The sequence below is a fragment of the Acomys russatus genome, chromosome 14, assembly GCF_903995435.1.
Source record: "Acomys russatus chromosome 14, mAcoRus1.1, whole genome shotgun sequence".
In the NCBI taxonomy this organism is placed as follows: Eukaryota; Metazoa; Chordata; class Mammalia; order Rodentia; family Muridae; genus Acomys; species Acomys russatus.
In genome coordinates, this window is record NC_067150.1 from 30,825,462 (window position 1) to 30,834,667 (window position 9,206).

The 9,206-nt window shown below is 37.0% G+C and overlaps 1 pseudogene; it reads left to right on the forward strand.

The window, feature by feature from the left end:
• The first annotated feature begins 8,391 nt into the window (after positions 1–8,391).
• Positions 8,392–9,206, forward strand: LOC127197854 (olfactory receptor 8B3-like; annotated as a pseudogene).

Below are 9,206 nucleotides of genomic sequence, written 5' to 3' on the forward strand. Positions count from 1 at the left end.
ACAATGACTTTTTTTGCTTATAGATGCCTATCTTACTTACTCCATGGATAGAGAGACTCCTAAAAAGTTGAAATGAAATTCCAGTTGGTTGGTAATAGAAAAATTAATTGTACAAGTCAGCTCACAGATCAAGGCACTGTGAAGAAGAAGAGGATGAGTCCTTCATTTTCAAATATACAAAGTGAACACTTCGGTTGTTGATTCTCTAGATTACATTTAGATATCCTAATTTTTATTTTCTGTTTTGTCTCATGTAGCTTAGGACTAATCAAACTCATGATTCTTTTGTCTCAGCCTTTTGAGTTCTAGGATTACAAGTAAGCATAGCCACTGTGTATGAATTTAAGTAGAAGTTCCGAATTAATAAATCCAGAAATAACAAGGTTATGAAGATTTATTTTTAGTAGAATACATTAAGAATTCTATAGAGATGTGATAGAAATGCATTGATTTGGGGGTCTTGGAGGTATTTATTTCCTAATTTAGGGAACCTCAGTTCAGGCATGAATGACTTTTTCTTGTGAGAGATTTTTTTCTCCCTCTAAAACAAGAGGAGAAGTGTGGGTATCCCTGCCACTCTGATTCTGTTCCCACTTTAAGTTCAAGAGAATTTGGAAAAGTGAAGTCAAATTTTCTTATCCCAATTACTAAGGACAGGAAACATAGCATTTTTTTGTCTCCAAAATAAACGAAACCTACATCTGTGTGCACAACTTTGAACTTAGAAATGTGGTGGGTATGAGGACAGACTGTCCTCACTGACAAAAAGTCTAACTACAAGTTCTAACAATATTCTGAAGGGAAATTTTGTCTTCCTCAGACATGAATTTTATAATCTTAATTAGCAGGTGCATATTTAAATTGTGTCATTTGTGTCTCAGATGTTTATGTGTTAAAAATCATGCAGTTAATATTTGTGTCTTTATGAAAGGAGATGATATGGGGAGCACCCATGGCTTATGCTGAATGAGGGGCCATTGTGGGATTCTCCGAGGAGGTAATTTGTACACTCAGAAGTCATTTAACAGAGGAAGAAAGCCATAGAGATGGTATTTCCAGAAAATGAGATAGTTGGCACAAAATCTGACAGGCAATGAAAACCTTGATGTGTATACAAGCAGAAAAGACATTAACTCAGCTCCAATACCATGTTTAAGGACACATATTTGGAGATTTGTGTGATCCATGAAAAAACAATGTAGAAGCAAAGCTGATGTATTAAGGTATTGTATGGGGAAAAGTGAGGGCTGATATAATAAAAAAAAAATCAGATCATTCTAATCACACAAAGGATTAAAATTTTCACTGTTTTGAAACAGTCTGCATTTACTTTGTACACACCCTCCAGATATTTTAATAATTTCATAGCTCATTTGTAGCTACTTTTAACAATACTGAGTTGCCATTATTTGATTGCCAGGCATATTTCTTCCCTAATATTTTCATGTTTGAGTGCAGAGCAGTCTCAAGCTGTAGGATATGAACTACATCAGGCACCAATCAAGATGAAAGTTTCTCTGATCTCATCATTTTACACATGTGGTGCAAATGTCTCAATGTGGAAAGCTGACAGAAATTGCAAGCATGTGACTTGATTTTAGCTATAACTTCTGTGAGTTTTGTGCTGTCTGTCCTCTTGAACTGAGTTTCTAAATTAAAGAAGCTGTGCAAACTAACCAATGTGTCCACATGTTTAAATAGCACTGCCTTGTTTCATCTTATACAGGTTTTATTGTAGTGTTTTCTCTAATGCAGATTTTTGCTAGAGATACAGATTAAGCAACATTAATTAAAAATATGAAATGTTCTGAACAAAGAAGACACTAAGGGACATGGCAACATGGATGGGAATGGGAAGTATTCTACACGGCTTCAACCCTACACAATGAACTATAGGCAAACAAGGAAATCTGGGAGAGAGAGAGGAAGAGAGAGAGAGAGAGAGAGAGAGAGAGAGAGAGAGAGAGAGAGAGAGAGAGAGAGAGAGAAGGGGGGAGAAAAGAGAGAGAGAGAGGTGGTCTTCCCTTGGGAAAAGAACACCAATTGGCTGTCCAGCTTCAAGTGGTCAACCCTGAAAATATAAATAAAGGTATCAAAACACAGACAAAAATGTTATATTTAGAAGCACATATGCATATACATGTATCTACAAGCAATAACAACCAGTGAAAAAAGAGGCCAGGATTTGAAGGACACTGAGGAGGGGAATATGGGAGAGTTTGGAGGGAGGGAAGGGAAGGGAAAAATGTTATATTTATCATACTATAAACTTAAAAAAAAAACCCTCAACCAATGGAGCAGTGGTTCAGCAGTTAATAGCACTTGTTCTTGCAGAATAACTGAGTTAGGGTCATTGCAACTAAATGTCAACTTACAAACACATCTGAACCCAATTCATGAGGATCCAATGCAATCTTCTGTTCTTACTATCTACCAGGCATGTCTGTGTGCACATACATTCAGACACAACCCTGCATATATATAAAATAAAGTAAATATTTAAATAATTCAATTACAACATAGGATCCAATGCAATCTTCTGTTCTTACTATCTACCAGGCATGTCTGTGTGCACATACATTCAGACACAACCCTGCATATATATAAAATAAAGTAAATATTTAAATAATTCAATTACAACATAGCAATGTTAAACAAAGTATGTAAATTGAAGAACATAGAAAATATAACAGTGGTTGTAAATTTTCAATTTTTTTTTGTAATTAAAACATCCATTTTATTGGTAAGAAGAGTGTGTATTTATTTAGATGTTTATTATATAATATCAATAGAATGTTTTGTGGGCTCCTGACAAGAAAGATACAAAATAATGAAGCTCTCTATTATTTTGTTCCTGAGGTACATGTGAAATGGCTATTGGTAATTGATAGCTTGGGGACATGGTCACTGGTATGTTGATCATTCCTGATGGATAGTCACATATTTAGTATTTATAGGTAACACTAAGTAGAAATGGGGTTATTAATAATAATAATAAAAAAGACATGAAAGTAGGAGGATGGAATAGGAACACTGGGATGATTTAGAGAAAGGTAATGTTGGATTGATATGATAAATATGCATTGTATGCCTATATCAATATATGAAACTTTCAAGGAATAAAAATATTTTTTAAATAAAACAATGGCTTCTACACTCAAATTCATGTACATGACTGCTTTGTTTAATCTTTTGTTATATGGCAGTGTCTAGAAGCTTATAATATTTTTGACTTAACCTATTAAATTAAATATAAGTGAATTTCAGTTCAGTATATAGTTGGCAACATTATTTTCTTTTAGTGATACAATAGGATGCTATTTCTTATACACAATAACATCGGTGTTACAAATAAATTAAATATCTTTTTATTTGCTTTATTAATAATGACTAATATTAATGTAGTCTCAATGAGACCAGCATTTTGTTGTAAATTGACATCCTTTAGATACAAGATCATTAATGTAGGAATTATTTTAAAATTCAGTTTATAGAGTAAGCTCTAATCTAATTTGATTGGTGCCTTCATAAGCAAATGAAGCATGAATTCAGACAAGGACATTAATGCCCAGAATAAGGTCCTGGTGAGGATACAGTTAAAGATTAGTCACCTCTAAACCAAGTAAGAAGCTTCCAATAATAGAAAACTGTGCACAGACTCACCCTGAATTGCTAACTCCCAGAGTTGTAGAGGAAACAATTCCAAGGTTTCAAACACTCAGCCTACTCAGCCTGCCCTATTCTGTCCTGGTGTTTTTATTAGCAGCACTGAATTATACATACCTATACCTATACATATACATATATATGATGCTTCATAAACATATGCTAAGAAAAATAGGAAAGTTAAAACAGAAGTCAATATACAAACTTTGCAAGAACTGGATATTAAATAGACTTTTTATTTCCTTTTTAAAACTGAGACACTATTTTCCACAGCAATAATTTGATATATACTTTAAATCTAAGGGCCTAGTTGAGGCACACCAAGTATGAGATCAAATGTTTATTTGGGTCAAAATGATTTAGCTAATTAGAGAGAAACCAAAAATTTTAGTTCCTTAGAAAACATGCTCTTGAAGTGGTATCTGAGAGATTCGCTTCATAGCAAAGCAGTTATTACAGCATTCAGTAAGACTGGCACAAGACTGTTCACCAGTTACTTCCTTACATTTCAGATAATAATTGTGATAAGCAGGAAAGCCATTTTACCCAGATTATAGATTATCTTTATTGCATCTTGGTATACTCAGAAAATTGTTAGACTAAATGATAAAGGATCTCATATTTCGTGTGTCCATGAACTGATGAATTTTGTGAATTCTTTCTGGTGACTTTTAAAGATATTCTTTTCTTATTTCTCACTTTAATAAAAAAATATTCTAGAAACATTGGTTATAGAACTGTAGGCATCATGTTCTCAGGATGATTTAGACTGAGGTGGTCATGCCTTAAAAAGAAGACAAGAGAAGTCTAGAGATAAGAGACCATGTCCAATTATAAATAGCAACATGGAGTTTCCCTGATATCAGACACTTAGATCCATAAACCTGTCTACTTAACTGCCTTTACAATGTGAAACAATGAGAATACAAAAATGAATAAGGAGTCACAGTTAAAATTGTTTAAGATTTATTGCCAAATATTTCCAATGTTCTCAGACTATAATTTATTTAAATTACAGTTTTATTCTATGCCCAAATTCTTTAATATTTTGACCACAAAAGATTCTCTATTATACAAAACTTCTCATTTTAAACTTTTTTTTAACCACATCCTCTTATAACAATTTGGTCTATCAAACACATCTGCTGGCCTGGCAAGATAGTTCAGCCATTAGCAGCTTATTTGGCTCTTGTAGGGAACCTAGAATCTTCATGCAGTTAAAAACTGGCTACAACTTTAGCTACAGGGGATATAATGCCCTCTTCTGGCCTTTGCTGAAACTGCTTTCACACACACACACACACACACACACACACACACACACACACACTTAACATGTAATAACAATTAATATAAAAAAAGATCATGAATTTGAAAGAGGGCCAGGCGAGGTATATGGGAGTTTATAGGGAGCAAAGGGAGAATTGATTTAACTGTATCATAATCTCAAAATAATTTAGAAACACTATTTATAGCTGATTTTGTTTAAAAATAAAAAGATGATATTGGCTACCAGCTTGCTGTATATTGCCTTTATTATGTTTAGGTATAGGCCTTGTGTCCCTGATTTCTCCGAGTTTTTTTTTTTTTTTTTAAATCATGAATGGGTGTTGTACTTTGTCAAAGTCTTTTTCTACATCTAATGAGATGATCATGCGATTTCTTTCTTTCAGCTTGTTTCCATTGTGGATTACTTTGATCAATTTTTGTATGTTGAACCATCCCTGCATGCCTGGGATGAAGCCTACTTGATCAGGGTGGATTATATATTTGACGTGTTCTTTGGGAGAATGGGGGTTGGAGGACAAAAGGTGTGTAGAGAAAAGAGAAACTGTGGGAGAGGGCATCTCTGTTACTAGCTGGAGGTCTAAGTCAGAGTAGATTCCCAAGGGGATATGAGAGAAACTCTAGCAGAGACTCCTAAAAGCAGGGGTCATAGAGACCAAAGAGAACACCTTCTAACTAGACAAGTCTCCTAGTAGACAGAGGGGAACACCAACACAACAACAAAAACTTTGACTCAAAATTCATCCTGCCTATAAGATGTGCAGGCATAAAGATAGAGCAGAAACTAAGGGAATGTCCAATAGATGCCTGGCCCAACCCAAACACACCCTATGGGAGAGAAACCATTAATAATACTCTGTTATGCTTGCAGACAGGAAGCTAGCAAAACTGTCCTCTGAGAGGCTCCACCTAGCAGTTCCTTGTAATGGATGCTGAAACTCAGCCAAACATTTGGCAAAGCATAAGGAATCTAGTGGAACAGTAGGGGGAAGGAGAAAAAGGCCTGGAGGTTTATATAAAGCCCAACAGAGCCAACTGACAGGGACCAAAGGGGCCTGCTGAGACTGAGGCACCAACGAAGGACCTTGCATGGACTGGATCTAGGCCACCTACAAAGATGTGGCCAATGGGTAACTCAGGCTTCAGGTGGGTCTTCTGTTGAAGGGAGTAGGGGTTATCTCTGGCGTAGACTCTCTTGCCACTTTTTGGTTACTTCCCCCCTGGAGGGACTGCATTGCCAGGCCACAGGGGAAGAGGCTCTGCTCAGTCCTGTTGGAAGTTAATGAGCTGGAGTGGGTGGGTATGGGGCCTCCTCTGTTCTGAAATACAGGAGCATGAGGCATGGGGAGAGGGAGGGAGAGTGGGATGGGAGGGAAGGAGAGAAGGGGCTATCACCAGGATGTGAAGTGAAGAAATAAACAATGAAATCTTTTCAAATGTAAACAAGTAAAACATCAAATGTCTCAAGGAAGCATGGTTTCCCTTCTAAAGGTTGATTTACTCATTATATCTACAGTGTGATCCAGCACTTTGTAAATTGATATCAATTCGTGATATAGAAATGTGCATGTTATCATAAATAACTTTAAGTGGAAACACATCTCTCTCTATATATATATTATTTAAAAACCACATAATCAAAATGCTTAGCTCTATACTTCAACCATGTATTTGACAGTTATATCTTAGTCATTTGAAAGATGATTTGGGAGACTTAGGGCCCTGACAAATAATTTGTGGCCTTTGACTGCATCCTGGATTCAGTATGACAAATTGGAGTACAAAAGCCTTTTTATTATTTAATTAATTAATTCACTTTACATCCCAATCATAGCACCACCCCTCCTTTCCTCCCCATTACACCCTCTCTCCCTCTTCCCATGCTCTAGCCTCCCTTACCCATCAGAAAATGGGAGCCCCCTACCAACCCGCCCAGCACATCAAGTTGCATCCTAACTGAGCATCTACCATGGCACAGCAAGGCAGCCCCTCCAGAGGGATAAGTATGCAACAGAGTCCCTGTCAGAGATAGCTCCAGCTCTCCTTAGTACCAAGCTCTCCTAAGACCAAGATACCCATTGGATAGATATGTGGGGGGAGCCTAGGTCCAGTCAATACATGGTCCTTGGTTGGTGCTTCTGTATGCACAAAATCCACTGGGCCTAGGTTAGTTGGCTCTGTTGGTCTTCTTATAGATCTCCTGTTCCCTCCAGCTCCCCCTAACTTTCCCCTAACTCTTCCACAAGGCTCCCATCACTTTCCCCAGTGTTTGGCTGTGAGTCTCAGCCAGCACCTGTTTGGATCTGTTGCTAGATGGAACCTCTCAGAGGACAGCTATGTTAGGCTTCCATCAGCAAGCATAGCAGAGTGGCATTAATAGTGTCAGGGGTTGTCTCTCTCTCCTAGTGCCAGCACAGATTGGTTGGACGTTCCTTCAGTCTGCTTTATCTTTATCCCTGCACACGTACCAGACACAGAACTTGGAAAGCCCAGAATATAGTCTGTAGGCAGTTCTCAATTAACTGCAGAAAGGAGTAGATGAAAAACCTAAATCTAGATGTCTCTACTAATTCCAAGATGATTTGAGACATAAGATTCTATCTTTCTACATCCACTGGAGGATGCATTTTCTACAGAGAGAAGAGAAAATACCAAAAAATAATAATAATTTTAAATGAATATTTATTTTTATTTTATTGAAAGTTATTTTTCATGTAATGTGTTATGGTTGTAGTTTTCTCTCTCCTAACTCCTAGGAGATACTCCCCATCTCCCCTCCTCTCCGATTCCACACCCTTTATGTCTCTCTTAATATAATATGGGATTCAGCAAGTTTCTTTCCTTCTCTGTGAAAAATGATACTCAAACCTGCAGAAGAAAGCCTTCAGTGAGTTAAGAGAGTGTTACAAGGTGTTGGTGGCCATTGGAGCTGCATCATCTCTGATGGGTTTGACCTGCATGGTCAGAACTCAAGTATCCCAGATTCTTGACTGTGACAGATGGGCAGGAGACATTCTACAAGCCTTACTCTACTTCTTTTAGTCTTAGATTAGGCACATGTTTTTCATTTATACAACAGGAAAGACAAATCTGCAGCAGCAACCAGAGCTGTAGCTTCCAGGCATTCGCTCCCAATTTTATTGTTGTAGTGAGGGCTCTACTGAAGAAGACAGGAGATGGGAGCAGCTTCAATTTTCTTAATGTATTCTTATCCTTTATCTTGTGGTATTTTTTTTTATAAATAATACTAAACTTCAATATCAAGGGATTTTTTTTACTTAAGATAATTGGTGCCTTTACTAGTTGATTCTGTAATACATAGAGCTAGAAGAAATATTCCCATAATACACATCATAGGTGGGAAGGACCTGTGACTAACCATGGACCATACTCTAATGCAGCTCCTTTTCTTGTTTCCACAGATTACCTTAGAGGAAAATGGTCTCAGAAAATGTCTCCTTGGTGACTGAATTCAGTCTGGTAGGATTTTACAAACCAGTCTGATCTCCAAATACCCCTCTTCTGTCTGTTTTTAACAATGTATCTGGTCACTGCTTTGGGAAATTTGTGTTTGATAATTTGAACTGTGCTGAATTCTCATCTCCACATCCCTATGTACTTTTTTCTCCTACACTTGTCCTTTACAGACCTTTGCTATTATTCTGTGTGCACTCCCCAAGTGCTGATGAACTTTATATTAAGCAAGAATATAATTTCTTACATGGAATATATGACCCAAATATACTTCTTTTGTTTCTTTGTTATTTCTGAGTGTTATGTGCTGATTTCAATGGCCTATGATCACTAGATGGCCATCTGTAATCCACTATTGTATAATCTTATCATATATCTTAAACTGTGTTTGAACCTTATGCTTGGTTCCTACTTTACTGTATTTTCTGATACGGTAGCCTGCATGCTGAGACTGACCTTCTGTGATGCCAATACAATCAACCTTCTACTTCTGTGATATTCCTCCTTTGCTCCAGTTGTCCTGCACAAGCACATATGTCAATGAGCTTGTAATTTTTGTTGCTAGGAGCATTGATAGCATTGTTCTTCCTACTTCAAGTATATTTGCTTCCTATGGTTTCATCTCTCTAGCATCTGGAATCCAACATCAGAAAACAAATCAGAGACAGCCTCCTTTCTCCTTGTTAGGGGACCCACATGTAGAACAAGCTGTATATCTGCTATTTATGTGTAGGGGTGGTCTAGGTCTAGCCCATGTATGCTCTCTGGTTGGTGGTTGA